The 18,642-nt window shown below is 43.9% G+C and overlaps 1 long non-coding RNA gene across 1 annotated transcript in view; it reads left to right on the plus strand.

The window, feature by feature from the left end:
* Positions 1-291: 291 nt before the first annotated feature.
* The window catches only part of LOC146192601 (uncharacterized), a 434,750-nt gene continuing 416,399 nt past the window's right edge, over positions 292-18,642 (plus strand). Inside the window, exon 1 of the long non-coding RNA XR_014706404.1 lies at positions 292-647. This is a non-coding gene — a long non-coding RNA (uncharacterized LOC146192601). The remainder of the gene's footprint in view (positions 648-18,642) is intronic.

Here is an 18,642-nt window from a genome sequence, read left to right on the forward strand (position 1 = left end):
CTCAGAAGAGCTCTCCCTTCGCGGCTGCCTAGCGCGCAAGTTTCAAGCACGGTCCCGCGGGGCGAAACCAGCGGCGTGTTCTTTCCTCGCTCCAGTTTGCCGCCAGTCGCGCTCAACGCGGCCCTCATTTCAGCGCGCGCTGTTTCGTCAGGCCTTTCGTCATAGCTAGAACGGACCAATCCGCGCAGCCGCAATGACGGTGAGCTTTGCGACCTTGCTTCGATCAACGCCACCTAGAACGCACGGTCGCGCCAGCGCACGTGGTCCGCGGCAGAACGTGCGGAGCGCCTCCGCGGGAGCGCGCGGCTGTCCGTGCTGCCGTACGGCAAAGCCACCCCCCTCCCGCTGGTCCATTCCTCCTCTCCCGAGATGCCTGGCGCTCGGCTCATTCACGGAGGAGGACCGCGTTTGACGGCGGAGTGCAAAGTCGTCCCTGCTCACTCCAGGAGGTCGTGAAGAAATTTCCGTTGCTCCGTGCCCATTTGTGTCCTGAGATCGGATGGTGTCAAAGACAGGCGTTCCGGGATGATGCTTGACGATGAGGAACCGTGCCGCTGTCGCATGGATAAATCGTCATTTACGGCGTGGGGGTAAAAACAGCGTGCTCCCAAGTGGAAAAACCGTCACATCTACAGTGTATTGATGCGGTGAGCTTGAAGTGCTTTCTTTTCACTTTTTTTTTTCTTCGCACATTGTGGATGCCAACATATTTCTGCTCATGCTTTCTCGGATAGATTCAGGGGCAAGAAGAAGCAGCTAACTTGATCCCGCATGAAAGCAACCTTCATTATTCGAATCTACACTTACGTTTCTGAGATCTCAACAGCCGTCATACTGTAGCGCATTTCGTGCGTGGCAATTAAGTTTTACTCTCCGAACGCACGAAAAAAACAACTAAAGTTTATCTTTCAAAAAACCCTCGGCAGCTTCTTAGTTTCCCTTTTCTTATCACTGCAGTGGGTTGAGAAGTGTTCTGCATTATATACAGGCAGCCACTGTAATCTGTTCTGTCTTCGGCACGTTTGCTGCAGACGATAAATTTCGGAATGCCTAATTTGCAACCATGAATAAAGTTTCAAAAAATAAAGGCGGTGCTAAGAACGGATACATGTGCAACGGATTTGGCAATGAGACCACGAAGGTTGTCGCAGTACTTAATGCACAGTCATGGTCAGCATCAAGATTTCAAAACAATTTCGACAAAGGGCAGCATGCGAGCTGTTTGTGAAGTTCGAGTTTTGTGTGCTTGCGATATTTCAAAAATGTTTGCTCTAGTCAAAACAACGCAAAGGTCCGCGGAAGAGATATTATTCCGATGCTTTGAAACATAGCCGGACAACATTTATAAACACCTAAAATGTCCGAATGACGGTCAAAATGCCGGTGTTGCTTAGATATTTAATAAAAACAACCGCGTGGACAGGGGACTATTGCATCAAATATATATTAGAAGCGATGTCTTTATTTACAAAGGAAGCGGTGCAGACACCGCCTACTTTCCGTCTTTTCTTTCTTTTTAAGGGGCGGGGAGTGGTTTGGAAGTTCTCGGACCATACAAATGATTCACGACAAATGGAAACTTGTTCTGACTTTTAGCTGAACACTTTAAGTTAGCTTTACACAAACAGCTGGTTATAATTCAAAGATGAACAAGTTTTGTGAAAAAAGAATGTTCCTATCGAAATAGCGGTCCACGGAGCTGTAATATAAAGCAAGCAGATACATCATGCGTGCTTGAACGACCTCGAGTAAAAGACAGACAGTAAGTTAAGCTTAACGAAAGAACATTTGTTTTAGTTGAGGCTCAATATTATGTTGCGAAGTGACATTCAGTCAACATTATCTGTTTTAACAATTTTCGCTTAGTTTCGCCACGCAGAGGGACACTATGAAACATACGAAATACATGATTAGATTTCTGCCCACAGGAACAAAGTAAACAAAGCATAGAAGGCTTCGTAAAAAGGAAAGTAGTGCGAAAAGATAACACAGAAGTACACACACCAGCGAGCAAACGCACACATTATGTGGAGCCACCAACTCGCCCAGCAACACAGTTTGATCCACAGAAGGATGACATAGAAATCGCAACACCGTATCAGCCCGCAGGTGTGGATGCAAACAGCAAAAATGTTAAATCACCAATATAATTGTTAAAAGAAACGGCCTGTTTCAGCTACCACTTTCTCTGTCAAGACAAAAGCACACTCAGTGGCCTAAAGATGCTTTGCTTCATACAAAGCCCGTTTCAATGCATCAGCTGACGAGTTCCGTTTGATTAATTCGATTACTTTTATTGTTCTAAAAAAAATTTTCACCTTCCGTATTTTAAGTGTTTTAAGCAAAGTTCTTTTTCAGTTTCAGGTGTCCCGTGATAGATCGTCCCACAATCGAAATGTTCATTCATTATATAACCTGTACACAAGGTTAAACTTCGAAAAGTTGTTCTCTTGAAGCCTTTCTAGCCTAGATATTCAGCAGCGATCTGGAAAAGAGCGTGGTTTCGTTTTTTAGTGCCATCAGGGTTATAGTTAGGCTTATTCGTGCAATAAATATATTGTGAATATGCAGGCGGTAGAGGTGACACAAGTGAGGATACAGTAATGAACGTAAATATGAATTTGAAATTATGTGCATGCTGTGACCCTTCCGAAATGCCATTTGTTCTTTTTTTTTCACAAAACTCGTATTATTATTGTGCATAGTTACAAAGGCAGGCAATATTTATTTTCTATTTGTCTACTCCATGAGAGGTGCTCGTTAAAGACATCTATTTATTTAACATAATCTTTACTACCAATCAAGTCGTCCAAATAATGCAAAGAAAAGTGTCACCCATATCAGTATTGTTAGGTTTGAAAATAACGTACTGCGTTTCATTTGTGATCACCTCGAGTTCATGTTTAGCGAGCGATTAAAAAAATTTAGACAGGCAGTGTTCCGCTTCTGTTTCGAAAATTGTGAAATTTGTGCAAGGAAAATTGTTTGATGCGTGTGGCACAGATCGTGCGTGATTTGATTATACTTAAAAGGAGCACTGGAACTCTCATCGAAATCACGAGGCACACCCTCACGAAATCACGAGGCCCCAGATTTCAAGTGGGTGTATCATGTGTAGCTTTAGGCGTTGAGGTTGTGCCAAAATCTACATCTTCGCCATATGCGGATAATTTTTTTAACATGAATTTTTTGACTAAATCCAATCTGTTCTTTATATGTAGGAATGGATGAGTTGCAAATTGTTTATGCTGCCTGTATGCCTGTCGTTCACATATAAAGTGCTGATTCTGTCGAAGTTTGTTTGCCAGTCATCGGTGGCACTGGGCATTTTATTGAAATAATCAAAAGATTTGAAATAATTAACAAGTGCTATAAATTCCCAAAATACTCACCGCTGGTATCCCGGAAATCCTTCAAACATTCCGAGGCACCATCTTTACGAACAAAAAGTGCACGAGCCATTCTGAGTTGGTCAGCGAACCACCCGCCTTACAACACGCTGTCGCATTATGGCAAATCAGAAGGAGAATTTGTCGTGCAACAATTTAATTGGTTCAGGTTTGATCTGGTCGAAACAATAGTAGCGCAGCGAGTCCGAACCAGGTCATGAGATTAAGATCAAAACATGCCTATAACACGAAATATGTCTATAATTCTCTCATTTTTCATAGTTTCGAAGCAAACTGTTTCATTCACTTCAGCCTGGACGCCTTCGCTAGGATGTCTTGCTCGCGTTGCCGAATTCTTTATTTACCTGTCCAAGAAAGCTGCTCTCTGACAAAACCAGCAGCTCAGTTGTCCTCAACGTGACTGCGTCAAAAGTCAATATTTGTTCATCGCTAATAAGTACGCATTTGTAAGCTTTAATAATTCTAGAATTTAGTTTGTTTGAAGTTGCCTTGTATTTCTTGAATTCTTTATATTTACAAAGAGTACGTCCTTGTCTTTTTGCGTACAACTATAGAAAACCAAAGGACGACAAATAGTCCAGCCGCGGCGGCCTAATACTTAGAGCGCTCGGCTGCTAAGCTCAAGGACGCGGGTGAAATCTGCGACTTGATAAAGACAAAATTCAAGACACCTGTGTACAGTACGTGCGATGCCAGTGCTATTTCTTTTATTACGCAAGCTTGCCATAAGACATATTATAAAAACCCGTACAAATTATTATCCGTAAGGAACCGGAGAAGGCTCCTGCTCTGATTGTTGTCGGTGAGCCATTTAGAAAAGTCCTCTTCCCTTGTTGTGGTTAGTTCTACTTCGCGCAGAATCTGTGTCCTTGATGCCCTTGTCCCTGCGCAAGTCCATAGCAGGTGGCGAACATCCACTTCAGCAGCTAGTGTGGAACACTTCGGGCATGTGGTTGGTCCGATGTCTGCTTGCGATTCCCATCGGCATTTTACCGACGGGGTAAGGGCCGCCCCAGCTCTTATCCTTCTAAGGGAAACCTCCTCCAATCTCGTTAAGTTACGAGGGAGTGGGAATGTACACGGGAGAATGAGGGCACGTGTACTTTTCCTTAAAGAGGAAGCTAAAATGGAAACAGCGGAGCGGGCATCGAAAGGAAGCCTGGTAGGGATTGCATTAGTGTTTGGAACTTCGTGTGTGAGGTGGTCAACGTTTTTCTGCTCAACGTTCTGAGCATCGTCTTGTGTCCAGTGTATCTGGATGCGTATTTTCTTTTTTATTCAGTGCGTGAATTTCCTGAGTTACACATAGTGTCTTTGTCACTTTATTCAGTTGTTTTATGGCGGCTAAGGAGTTCTGTATAGATGTGGGCTTCTGTTATAGAATCTATTCTATTAATGGCCTTAATTGCATCGCGGGTTGCATATAGTTTCATCACAAGCGGGTCCGGGTATTCTGGGCTAGTAACTGCTGTTCTACAGCCATTTTCTATAATTGATCCCTCCGTATATGCAATATAGGTACCTGGAAGTACATTAACCAGAGATTGAGATTCCAGGTTTTCTTTACAAAGAAGCCAAAGATTCTTGTTTATCTTAATAGTCGTGAATTCTCGCGGAGGGGGGTCAGCCATTGTTGGTGTTTGCACTGTCACTTCTTCAAACAAGGATGCTACGGGCACAACGTATTTTCACTTAATATTCCTTGTTGCCTCTCGTTCAATTAATTCTGTTAACGTATTTATCTGTGAAAATTCTCGGACAATGGGAATAGGGACAAGTTTTGGTAAGGCCGTGATTATGCGCATTGCGTTTCTGTTTATTGTTTCCAATTCCGCCCATTGCCGCCTCGTGAGTCTTTGCAATTGGGCCTGGTATAGTATCTTCGGCTGTAACATTGATTCTACAACGACGCCTTGCCATGTCCGCTCAAGCTCCTCCTCTCCTAAACGAAATGCGTTTTATCGCAGCTACTTTTTTAACCTTATGAAGCTATTGTGTTTCTTTGCCGGATTTGTGAATTTCTAGGCCAAGAACTCTCAACTCGTCCACCTCTTGCAATGCCTTATTTCTTATCTCTAGGGTGATTCTTTGCGTTGCCAATTGTTTTCTTCCATTTTTGTTTGCAACATGAATGTACCTGGACGTTTGAGGTGACAATTCGAGACCTTCATCTTGAACGTACTCACATATGGTATTTAAAGCCTCTTGCAGATACAAATTCTGTCTCTGAAGTTGTTTATGAGCAGACCAAATTGTGACATCATCGGCTTATATCATGAACCACACTTCTGGTATATTAGCTAATTTCCACGCCAGTGGAATCAGTGCGATATTAAATAGCAAAGGTGCTAACACTGACCCATGTGGCACGCCTCTACTCGAGGTGCAATTACGAATTTGTTTTCCGTTTACCCGAATAAAAAACGTCCTGTGCTTAAGCAGATTATGTACTGCTTTTATGGCCTGAAAGGCAATGCCCATACATTCCATGTTGCTAAGGGTCTTGGAATGTAACACTTTGTCGTATGCCTTCGCCACGTCGGTAGCCACTACAGTGCGCACTACAGTGCGAGACAAGGCAGTAGGTGATTATGACATTGGTTGTAGGAATAGCAGGGGGGAGTTACTAGTTAGTTTGCAGAGCGCATACCTTCTTCAGCAAACGGAAGAAGCGGAAATGGGCATGGAAAAGTCCTAACGGGGAGACTAAAAATGAAATCGACTTCATAATGTGTTCAACACCGGCCATTGTGCAAGATGTAGAGGTAATCGGGAAAGTGTAATGCAGTGACCACAGGATGGTGAGGTCCCGAATCAGCCTAAATCTGAAGAAGGAACGCAACAGATTAGTGAGAAAGAACCCCATCAACGAATTACCGGTGATAGGGAGGGCACAAGAATTCAGGATCTCGCTACAGAATAGATATTCAGCTCTAACCGAGGATGGCGACATTACCCTAGAAGCAATGAACAATAATTTCAGAGATATCATTACTGAGTGTGCGGTAGAAGTAGGCGGTAGGATAGTTAAACAGGATACAGGTAAACTCTCTAAGGAGACGAAAGATTTGATTACGAAACGCCAGAGCATGAAAGCTTCCAATCCAACAGACCATATAGAATCTGCCGAGATCTCAAAGCTTATCAATAAGCGCAAGGTGGTCGATATAAGGAAGTATAACATTTAGAAAATTGAACATGCTGTAAAGAACGGGGGAAGCCTTAAAGCGGTAAAGAAGAAATTGGGCATAGGCAAAAACCAGATGTATGCGATAAGGGACAAGGCGGACAAGGTCATCACGAATATGGACTAGATAGTCAAAGTAGCCGAAGCGTTTTATACAGATCTCTACAGTAGCCAGAGTAGTTAGAACCGTAACGAGATTAGCGGCAGGGAAAAACAGTCAGACGTTCCACCAGTGACGAAGGACGAGGTCAAGAAAGCATTATAGAAACTATGAAAAGGGGGAAGTCAGCTGGAGAGGATCACATAACTACAGATTTGCTAAAGGACGGGGGGATATCGTGCTAGAAAAACTGGCCACCCTGTATACGCAGTGCCTGGTGTCATCGATGGTACCGGATTCATGGAAGAATGCAAACATTATCCTCAATCATAAGACCTTAAAAATTACAGACCAATCAGCTTACTGTCTGTTACGTAAAGGTATTTACTAAGGTAATCGCTAATAGAATCAGGACAACCTTAGACTGCAATCAAGCAAAGGATCGAGCAGGTTTTCGGAAACGGTACTCTACTATCGATCATATCCATACCATCAATCAGGTGATAGAAAAATGCTCAGAGGATTACCAGCCCTTATACATAGCATTCATTGAGTACGAAAAAGCATTTGACTCAGTTGAAACATCGGCGGTGATGCAGGCATTGCGAAACCAGGGGGTAGACGAGCCGTACATGAAAGTGCTGGAAGATATACATAGTGGCTGCACAGCAGCCATAATTCTGCATAAAGAAAGTAACAAAATTCCCATAGAGAAAGGTGTTAGGCAAGGAAACACAATCTCCCCAGTACTATTCACAGCTTGCTTAGAGGAGGTATTCAGAGACTTGGAATGGGAGCAGTTAGGTATAAGGGTAGATGGAGAATACCTCAGTAATCTGCGATTTGCTGATGACATTGCCTTGCTAAGAAACTCGCGAGATGAACTGCAAATAATGATTGATGATCTAGACAGGAAAAGTAGAAAGGTAGGCTTGAAAATCAATATGCAGAAGACTAAAGTAAGGTTCAACAGCCTCGGGAAGGAACAGTAGGTTATATTAGGTAGCGAAGTACTGGAAGTAGTAGGCGAATATGTCTACTTAGGACACGTAGTAATCGCAGATCCAGACCATGAAAAGGAAATAACAAGAAGAGTAAGATTGGGATGGAGCGTATTTGGCAAGCACTCGCAGATTATGACTAGCAGCTTACCGGTATCGCTCAAAGGAAAGTATACAGCAGTTGCATTTTACCTGTACTCACCTATAGGGCTGAAACGCGTGGAGGCTAACCAAGAGAGTTCTACTTAAGTTGAGGACAATCCAGAGGACTATGGAACGAAAAATGGTAGGGGTAACATTAAGAGATAGGAAGCGTGCAGGGTAGGTCAGAGAAATAACTCAGGTTATCGACATTCTAGTGGAAATTAAGAAGCAGAAATGGGCATGGGCACGACATGTAGGGCGAAGAGAGGATAACCGATGGTTGCTTAGGGTAACAAACTGGATTCTAAGGGGTGGAAAACGTAGCAGGGGACGGCAGAAAGTTAGGTGGGCGGATGAGGTTAAGAAGTTCGCAGGGGTCAAGTGGATGCAGCTAGCACAGAAACGGGTTAAGTGGAGAAATATGGGAGAGGCCTTCGCCCTGCAGTGGGTATAGTCAGGCTGATGATGATGATTGTTGTTTAGTCAATTTTCTTTTTTTTTTAACGATGTCAAGCGATATGGACCGCACTATATGAACAGGCAAATGATGACGAAAAAAATGCACATTACCGTTCTAAATCGACCGAGAAACCATCAAAATGAAGGATCTAACTTTTATAGAAACAGCGACATATGCTGAAGTTTTACTTGAAGGATTCGTTCGTGTGGTAGATATTATAAGGATATCAAGATTATTCTAAAGTGCTAATGAACAATAATATGATTTCTATATCTCCACTAACCATGCCTTAAAGGCTTGCTCAGTGTCAAAAAAAGTATTCGAGGTGGATCCAGTTTTTGAATAACCGAGCAATTACTTACTAGCCTTCCCCCAACCATCTTCATGACTGCAACGGAAAACTGTACAGCTTCCTCGGAAGCTTTTTGTGCACGGGTTTTAGAAATTCCCCTTACATCTTGATGGGAGACTTTGCACAACATGTGATTAGTACACCATTACATCTAACTGCCAGCATTTCGCAACTGATAGTTACTTAACAGGGAAGCGTAGAGTTCATATGAGCTCTATTTTTCAGATGAACGGACACTCTTCACGCCATCTATCTTTCATATGCAACACCCGGTGCTGATAAGCTGCAAATCAGTACGTAGGCTTCGAAGGCGAGCCACGATTTCTCGACTGGGATTATTGTCAAATACAGAAGGCGAAAAGTGCGTCATTTCTTAGAAAGGCCGTTATTTGTTTTCCCGCGCTGCACATCGGCAATATAACGTCGCTCGAATGACTAACGCGGAAAATACAGACGGGAAGCCCGTACTGGCTGCCACCAATATCAAAACCTCGCCTTCCAATGATGACCCACAAGGAGTCATGGTCCGCCTGGCCGTGCAGATACTGTTTGTCTTAGGTAACACTGCTAATTAAAGTGATATCATCCCCATCCTCCTCCTTTATACTTTTTGGTGTTTGACGGCAATCCCAGGTGAAACGGTTCCGTTCCTCCCTTCTTAGGTTTTGAAAAGCGGGAAACCGAACTCAGTGAGCTTAACAAGAGGATTTTCTAAAGGGTAGGTGCTTGCCCTTGCTCTTTCATGATTCTAGGAAACTCTGAAGCTCAAAAAGCAAGGACTGGGAGTACAAGCGCACAAAGCGATTAAACCTAATTGCTTGGCGAGTTGGCGTATTGTTTTATTCAAGCAGTTCTTTTTTGTCGTGTCTCCTCCCTAATACGTCGCAGTGTTGGAATGAAACCACACAGCTCAACATTACAAACGACAAAGCCGTGCCAAAAAATGTGACAATTTGCCTCGTTTTCACTGTGGTGTGCATGCAATGCGTTGGCGTATTCTTCCGCCTTAAAGCTAAACATTAGACAATTTATTAGATATTTTAGGTAAACATGGGACTTTTATTGAACTGTGTCGCGCACATTAATCTTTCTTCTTATATTAACACGTGCACAGAACAAAACAGCGTATCCTTCATGTTTATTTTAAATAAAATCCTTGCAGACTAAAAATTTTCATAATTAATATTCCACAGGTATCCACTCCTTTGCAGCGCGAGCCACCCCTCATGTAATGTCCCGAAAGGGACCCATTTGAGGAAAAATAAATAAATAAATAAAACGCATGTACATACCTACTCGTCTTTACCATGAAATGATGACACTATATTGATAATTATCTTATAGAACAGCCGTTATCATATCGCGAATTTGAAAAGGTTGGCTTACCTTGAGGATATAGACTCCGCTATAGCGACTTGAGTGAATTCAAAAACCAAAACTGGTGCCAGTAGAAAAATAAAAACACAAATGGACGATTTAGCGTGATTAGGCCAATGCGAATTAAGTGAGCCATCCCTTCGCATTCGGTTCGATGCTCTGTTTTCAAGTTCTAGCAGGCTTGAGACAAATTAGGTAGTAGATTAAGAGGAGGAGGAAATGCAGTAATGTTAACCAGAAAGGTGTTCCCATTGGGTGCCCTGAATTGTGGAAGAAGAAAGAGGGGATGAAAGGGGGAAGAGAAAAGAAGCTATAGTAACATAGACCTAAAAGAACCGGTGTGGCCTCAGTAGTGGCGTACTATAAAATCTGACAGCCTCTTAAAGCACGCGAAGAAAGCAATGCTATAGTGGGATGTTCTGCATCCCATGTTTGCGGATCGGAGTTTATGAAGACGGTGACGTGTAAATCACAGCGCACGAGAGCCGCAGTTAAACACGCGGGATGTTCGAATACAGTGATGAAGCAGTGGTTTTATGCAGAGGCCAGCGAAAATGATCTGTTCTTGCTGCCGCAGGTTTGAAACCCACTCGCGGCCGTAACGTTCTTGTGTTTAGTATATTTTAGTCACAACTACTGCTTTTCAGCTACCACCTGGCCAGAGGCCAAGGACTGGACAAACATCGGCCCAAGCAGCAAATGCGGGTTCCAACTTCTTGCCAACTGCCACATGCAGAGGTCAAGGACCGGATAAATAAGCAACAAATGAATGTAAGGGTAACGGATTAAAAAGAACACAAAAATTGGTCGAATCTTCTGGCGTTTCGTCTTCATGAGCAATAATTATTTACAGCGTTCGACATGAAATGCGGTTTGGGGCTGATTCCGACGCTCAGCAATCTCATCAAGACTCCTCGATGTCATAGTGCATTAGACACTGACACCAACAGGAATTTTAAGGCGAAAGCTTTTAATAGCTCATATTGTCGGCGTTCGTTCGGTCCCACTATAGCTGTCAAACAAATGACGTCGTCACTGAACACCGAAATTAATGTCACCAGAAAAATAAAAATCCAGCCTCCACCGAGAATCAAATCTTCCATCCCTCGGATCCACATCCGATCGCTTTAACTAACTGCTTCACGCCCGGAATCGCGAAGCAAACACCCTAATTCTCTTTGTCTACGGTGCGGATTGTAGTAACGATGACAATGACGCTGCAATTAGTGATAATGATAATGATAGTATTAGTTATAATGATGATGGTGCGTTTAGTTGATAATGACAATAAGAGAAAATGTGAGCTACGGTGCGCACCAGCAACGCTATGGCTTTCGCATGTCTGCAGTGTACATTACACAGTGCTCCCTGAATTTTATTGACATACGAGATACCAAATTAGGAAGAGCCCTGACTCTGATCCAAATTCGTGGAATTAGTGTCCAGACCGCGTGTACCGAAGCGTGAACCTTTCCTCGGTCTTTCATTCTTTTAGGCAAGTGTTACCCTGTAGTAATACAGAGCCATGCGTATCGGGTGCATGGAAAACGTAGCATGAAGTTAAAAACAAAGTTCAAGTGTGAATAGAATTTGACAGCCAGTCTTGAACTGCACAATGATTCGAGGGAATGCTGTTAAACACAAGTCAAGAGATGCCACTCTGTAGAAAGAGACTAAGAAAGGAAAAAATGCGCCCAGTGAGAAAGGAGGATTCAGCCATTCAAGCGAGTGCGCCAAAGAGAGGCGGCCGGCTGGCTCAGTGGGGACCTATGCCATGGGTTCTAGGTAAAGCTGGGGGAAGCATTACCAGAATTTTCACAAAATGTGTTGTAAATGAGCATGTTGCCTGACTTGTTAGAACTATTAATTGGTTCAAAATAACCGTCTTGTTTTAGCTCAGCCGGTAGAGCTAGAGCCCTATTTCGAACCGGGGCGAAGATGTTTTGAACAACGATCTTTCTGAAAAAGATGTATAGCTTTCCTCCGCAAGCCATATCATTGCCGTTTAGAGGCTGCCAAGGAGTACGTCCTGCACTAATATTTATATTAAAAATCTTCTAATTTGCTGAACTGTTGCTGGCCCAATATTTATGCTTCCTTTGAATTACGACAATTATAAGCTACAGTTATTAGCCAGCATTGATGATGTGGTGTGCGCGATATGTATACTTAAAATGCTCGCCTTTTCACGCGATATCCCGGGAATATTGTTTAACTGTAACTATTTGACATTTAATGTGGTACGCTCGATGAGCGGTATAACCTAGATATCTGGGCGTAAGCTGTTTTGAAGGTGTTTACACGGTTATACTAGCGTTTTTTCTCTTACAAACTTCTCACTCTTGGTCGGTGTCTGGCTTGAGCCCGTCATGCTTTCTCTTAGCTGTTGCTTCTCGGAGAGCTATGTCGGCTGCATGATCAGGCTCGGCCAGCGCCGAAACGTTGAGGCGCTAGGACCGGCATTTACGCCTTTAGTGGCAACCAATTGCCGGAAAAACAACTGTTAAAATCTCCGCTTAGTCACGTGATGTCACCGCGAAGAGCCGTCGTGTCCATAATCGGGCAATCGCTCTGTAGCCACGGGTAGTGCTAAGGACGAGGAAAACGAAGCGGGGAGTGGCGTGGGCTGATGCACTCACGCTAGGTCCGCTCCGGTCGTTCACGGTCAAACGCGAAAGTGAATGACCTTGGTAGTTACAGTGCAAAGAGTAAACTTACACTCTAAATGGCACACTCATGTGCAAAGGCCCCCGATTTCTAAATAATCTCCGGGAATTGCCGATCGCCTGGCGCTACGGCGCCGGATGCATAGACGTGAAAATACGAGGGATGAAATGCGAGGAAACCTTGCGGGAGCAAACGTGATTTTATGAGCTGTTCTTGGTGCACATTTGACCGTTGGAGTATATTTGTGAACAGCGTGTTCATGTATTCTTGCTGTGATCGCTGCAATGAGCATCTCTGGATCTGGCATCCCTCAAATGTGGTGCTTTCCGACAACGAAGTTCCATGCGGCAGCGTATGCGGGCAATCTTCCGAGAGCATTGGCGTCTCCGTAAAGCGCCGGCATTGGAGTTTCCACAGAAATTATTTGAAACCAGAAAGTGACTACAACAAGCATTCATCCGTCAATTACGGGCACCTAGCGACTACAAGGCGTAGTTCTTTGCCGTGATCAGACATGGCAGCAGTTAAATTGCTGTAATTTAATTATTTTTCGGTTATTTGTAATCTAATGAATTACTTTCCTGGTAGTAATTTCCCAGTAAAAGTAATTACTTTTACTAAAGTGCGCCAGTACTCCTTCAATAGACAAAAAAAAGTAGAGTACCGCGAAAGCAGGAACGACGTGCCGCAAACCGAAGCAAGCGTACGGATTGGCAAAAGGAGACAGAATTAAGCAGAACACTGCGCCTGAGACCTCATTTGTAGCAGGGTCACTTAGGGCGGCTATCCCATGGCAACCATTCTCCAGGCAGCAGGATAAAGGATGTCAAGGGAATGCCGAAGGGAGAGATGGTGTAAGAAGGTTGGCGTAAAACTAGTTGGGAGTGCGGCGCAGTGGCCCTTCCCTTTTGCGTCGGCTAGGGCACAGTGGCGCCTTGTTGCACTAGTCGCCACGAGGCGAGGGAGGATAGAGGTTAGAGGACATAGGTGAAAGGGTCCATGGCATGAGCCACCGTGGCTTGCAAATTACTGAGAAATGAGCACAAGGTGCCAACGTCGATTCTTGGGACTGCTGAAGCAATAAATAACCAAGCGTCTTATTTCCCTTCAATTGGCGGAGACAGCTTCGGGCCAGCAAGACGCTGGGTTCGCCGGCAATTTCACGATCGTTCGGCCATGCTTCTGCTTTTGCTGTTGTTTTAGGCTTTTGTCTTGTTTTGTAATGACAAGTGCTGTAGAAAAGAGGGAAGGAATAGCTTTCTGAGACGGAATTTGGCGGGAAGACGAAAGGATGTGTGTACTTCGCGTCTGGAGAACAAGTTGTTGTTTTGTTTACTAGCTTTACTCATTTTAGCATAGATGGAAACTAGAAAATAATTTAAGAGTAAAAGAATTACTCAGTATCAGTAATTTTAGTGTAACATTATTACTTTTTGGGAGTAGTAATAAGTAATCTAATTAATTACATTTCAGTGAATTTCAGCAAATAATGTATTTTAATTCTTTTTCAAAAGTAATTTTGCCATTTATGGCCGTGATCAAGAGGAAACTTGTGTTCCCAATTCGGTTTCATGCCTATTTATTTGCCGTCGAGCGGGAAGCGCGATATTCGGACTCTACTGAACGTTCAGCAGAGATATTGGTCCAGTTAGGAATTTATTTCCTGGCTTAGCGGGCTCGGACAAAAGAAAGAGAAAATTTAGCTTTTATCTTCTTTCCTTCAGTAATACCTTGATCTCGCGCTCAGTTACTGGATTGGCCTCCTTAGCGTCATTGAAATGATCATATGTACAGCAATGTCTACGATGTCTGTTCCGAGCCTCGATGAACAATGAGAACAGAGGCCGAACACATAGACAAACAAATTTTTAGACATTTGGTTTCCGGCAGCTACCCCTTCTTTCCCGTTGGCTGTAAAGCTGCTACTACACAGTTCTACTCTGAAGGCTGAGCTGCTATTGCCTGCCCACATCTGCTCTGACTTCAGCGTCCTGTTTTTTTTTTTTCGCTACTGCACAAATATAAGCACTACTCTCCCGGCGTCTTCGCTAACTTATTCAAAACCTTTATCTACTGCGGTCAGATAGTAGGTGAACGCACAAGATAATGAAGCATCTGTCTGCTGGGCAATGCTTTGTGGGAAACGAAGAGACGTCATCTTGTCGAAACTTCCGCAAGCCCACTCAGGCATGCCTCCTCCCAATGTTCAATTTGTGCATTGTTCACCATCCCCTTAAGCGAATATTTTCTTTGTGCACACATAAAATTTTGTTGCGCCACATTTCTGGGGACCTATAGGTTTCCCTACGTTTCGAGGTGATTCTCGATTGTCGCAATATTATAATTCAAACCAACTTGTCTTCAACCGCTTGGCTAGGATTTACTGTTTTTAATAATGAATTCTCAACTGTTGAGTTCGAGGCTGCTTTCTTTCACGTCTACTACTAAGACCTCTGTCCAGCTGGGAGAGGTTTGCAGTGTTCTGCATTGCTACACTGAGGCCAATCGATTGCTCCATTTCTGATAACAGTCCAGAGGTTTTCATTTTTCAGCTTACGCGATGAACGTATTAGAGCTACTTTACCTTATTAATCGGTATACAAACCATTGCTTAACACTAATATGAACCCGTGTACTTTTTCCTCTGTTAAAAACCTTCGTTTGGCTACTTTATTATTCACAATAATAAAAGTCGTACAGAGCAAAATAATGAACAAAGGTATAAATAAACAAACGCTATGTCTGAGTAGCTGCGGCAATTGGCTACCAACAAGGAGTAGACTTACGATTTCGGTTGCGGCGACCGCGTTTTGGTGGAGGTGGATCACAAAAAAGTCTTCAGTCGCAATGCTATGTGTTAGCGTACTTGAAAGATACCCATGTGCTCAATAGTGTCCCTCCCAGTCTTAGCCGCTTCGGGATTTAAATAGCACATGTAATAACAAATAGACAGGAAAGAGCGCTGTCTCCAAATTGATTTAGTTCAGTGAAGAAGAAAGGAACTCACACATCTTTCTGCATGTGCGCCTAAGGTGGGAAAAAGGCCACAACCACTCTTGCACACTTTTAGAGCACCTAATAAATTTGTCTGCATACAATTGCTACCGAAATTATAGTAGTTATGTTTCTCCACTGAAAAAGAGGTACCGAGATGTAGCTGATCCAAGCACAGGCAAGTAATTCACCAGAAAAAAAATGCTTCCGAAAATTCATGCGTAAGTGTGGGGCGTTTCTAATTCTTATCTCTTCCTCTCTTGGAATAGATGATGGATTTAATTTACGTCTTCTTTAAGCAGCTAGTTACTTATTGTGAGTGCTTTCTAGACAAGCTTCGTGTTCCTCTTCGCAGCTGCCAGTTTGCCCGATGAAAGCCTTTGCACTACGCAAGAGATTTCAGAAACAGGCTAGTGCACTCCTCGCACATGGAATCGATGGTTGTTTGGAACGACTGTTAAAGCTTTTTATTTTTTATTTTTTTTTTGTTACGCCCGGCATTCGAGTGCGCATGTTCGTCATTTCGGAGGGGACACCGACGAAACCAACTCGTACTAGTTCTATATTCATCAGCAACGTTCTTCAAGTTGTGCGCCTCCGTGTGGATATAAGGTGCGACGGTAGGTCTGATGGTTTACGGGCCCGCAAACGTATAAAAATTGCTGTTACAAACATTGATAACTTTATATTCCTACTGCACTTTTACATATTTGATTTGTTTGTTGCGTTTAAGAAATTATGTTTTTACAGCGCCAGGGCATATTGAATAGGAGTGTGCTAAAACATTAGTGGGTAGACAAAGAAACATTGGTACGGTTTAACTCCGCTTAAACCGATTAAGAGCTGTGAAAACACGGTTTTGCATGGTTTGACTAGGCTTCGCAGTTAGCACTGAGAGACTGGCACAGAATTTGGCACAGTGCTAAATACCTTTAGTTGTTTGGGATTTTGGAAAGAAGAAAGGAACATTTCTTGTCTAACTTTTAGGTTTACACGCACAGTCGGTCACTTTTTTAAAGGTATCGTGCGAGCGGCGACTGCTCGGCGCTGCTAGCTGTGCCTGACGGAAAAGGGGAGAATAAATTATGCTAGGTAAAGTTGCGCCGGAAATTCCTTCTGCTGCAGAGAGCGGCGTCTGCTAGGCTGCTCTGATTATTGCGATGCCACCCCTGACAATTAACAGCTGTTTGCGTTGTGGCCCGAGAATCTGCGACTTTTGAAGCGGAAGCTTCACTACGTCAGCAAGCTCGAGCCCTCGACGTCAGTGTCTATGGGTACCTGAAAGAGCGCCCACTCGAGCCTCTCCTCTCATGTGATATGGGGACATTAGAATCATCCTTCCGTGGCATTAGAATTCGCGTTACCAGGGTATGCCACGCAGGCGCGTTCATACGGCTTAGTTAAAGCGGGGCTTTGTATGTGGGCTGGTAGCCTCGCTATCGGGTCAAACTCTTAAAGGCCGATCTTAAATGTGAACCATAATTTTGTAGCGAAACATATACTACGCTATCCTAGAGCATTTTGAAGGTGCCGAAAAGAACGTGCCGTTGACTAGCAATCGATTTTGCTGCTTTTGCACCGCAAGAACGACAATAAGAAAAAGGCAAAGAAACCACTGGTGATAACAGTTTGGTAGTTTCCACCCTGATAGAGACGAACGACGACAGCGTGTTGTTAGGGCAGAAGGTTCGTTCGAACGTTGTGACCGCGGTTTTCCCCGGAGTTCGACGTTGAGACGATGTGATACCACTGGAAGATTTCTATGCCCGAATGAGCTTGGCTAAACGCCCTGACTTCAGGAGCAGCATTAAGCGAGCAGGAAAGACGACCGGGGCTAAAGCTGCCTTACAGTGGAAGAAGATGAACATCCCGCTGTGATAGCTCGAAGAAAAGTGAACATGAAACGTTGGAACGAAGTAGAGAAGAGGAAATGTGCCCAAGAGACAGAAGAAGAACGAGTTATAGACTGGAGAAACGTCGGAAACGCGATGCCCTAAGAAAACGAAAGAGACTACTGGGAGCGTCCAAACCGACGAACAATGGGCGGGACAACGTAAACAAGTTGATGGATCGTGCCCTGACGTCATGATTGGCGTCAGGGAGTAGCATAAGAAGCGTCCGCTTACATCCAAGTTTAAAAATTGTTAAACCACAGCTAACTTTTGTTATCGGCTTCATAGAGTACGGCTTTGATATCGAGAGTGGTTGACATTTCCGATAAATAAAGCAGCGTGCTCACGAAACTAGCTGCGATCGTTACTTACGAATAGTTAATAGAGGATCCTTAATATCAAAGTAGTAAGCTAAAAGAAACACCCTAGAAGCGGTACCCGCAAACATAATCGCGGCGTAGCGTCGTGCTTAAAACACGCACGCACGCACGCACGCACGCACGCACGCACGCACGCACGCACGCACGCACACACACACACACACACACACACACACACACACACACACACACACACACACACACACACACGCACACACACACACACAAAAACACACACACACACACACACACACACACACACACACACACACACACACACACAGACAGACAGACAGACACACAGACACACACAAGCACACACACACAGACAGACAGACAGACAGACAGACCCGCGCTTGTATCTCACCCACAATACATACTTCGCGACTTTTGCTTTACACGAAGCAGAACAGCCAAGCAGACAGCACTGCCTCGAGCAGCATAATTGTTGCGTATGCTACCTTCCTCTCCCGATTCCCGCTCTGCTTCATTCCGTCGTCGATGCGCTTGGAAATCGACGCTTGCGCGATACTTATAAAAAACTAAACGATTGTACAGACTGCACACTTTCAATGAAAGGCATACAGATGGCGTTACGTGTCTCGTCGGTTCTAGTCCTTATTGCAAACTAACTTCAATAGCACCACCCTGAAAGCTGCACAAACAATGGCTGCGGGA

This window comes from Amblyomma maculatum, chromosome 4, assembly GCF_055883805.1.
Source record: "Amblyomma maculatum isolate TAMU_Amacu chromosome 4, ASM5588380v1, whole genome shotgun sequence".
NCBI classification, from domain to species: domain Eukaryota; kingdom Metazoa; phylum Arthropoda; class Arachnida; order Ixodida; family Ixodidae; genus Amblyomma; species Amblyomma maculatum.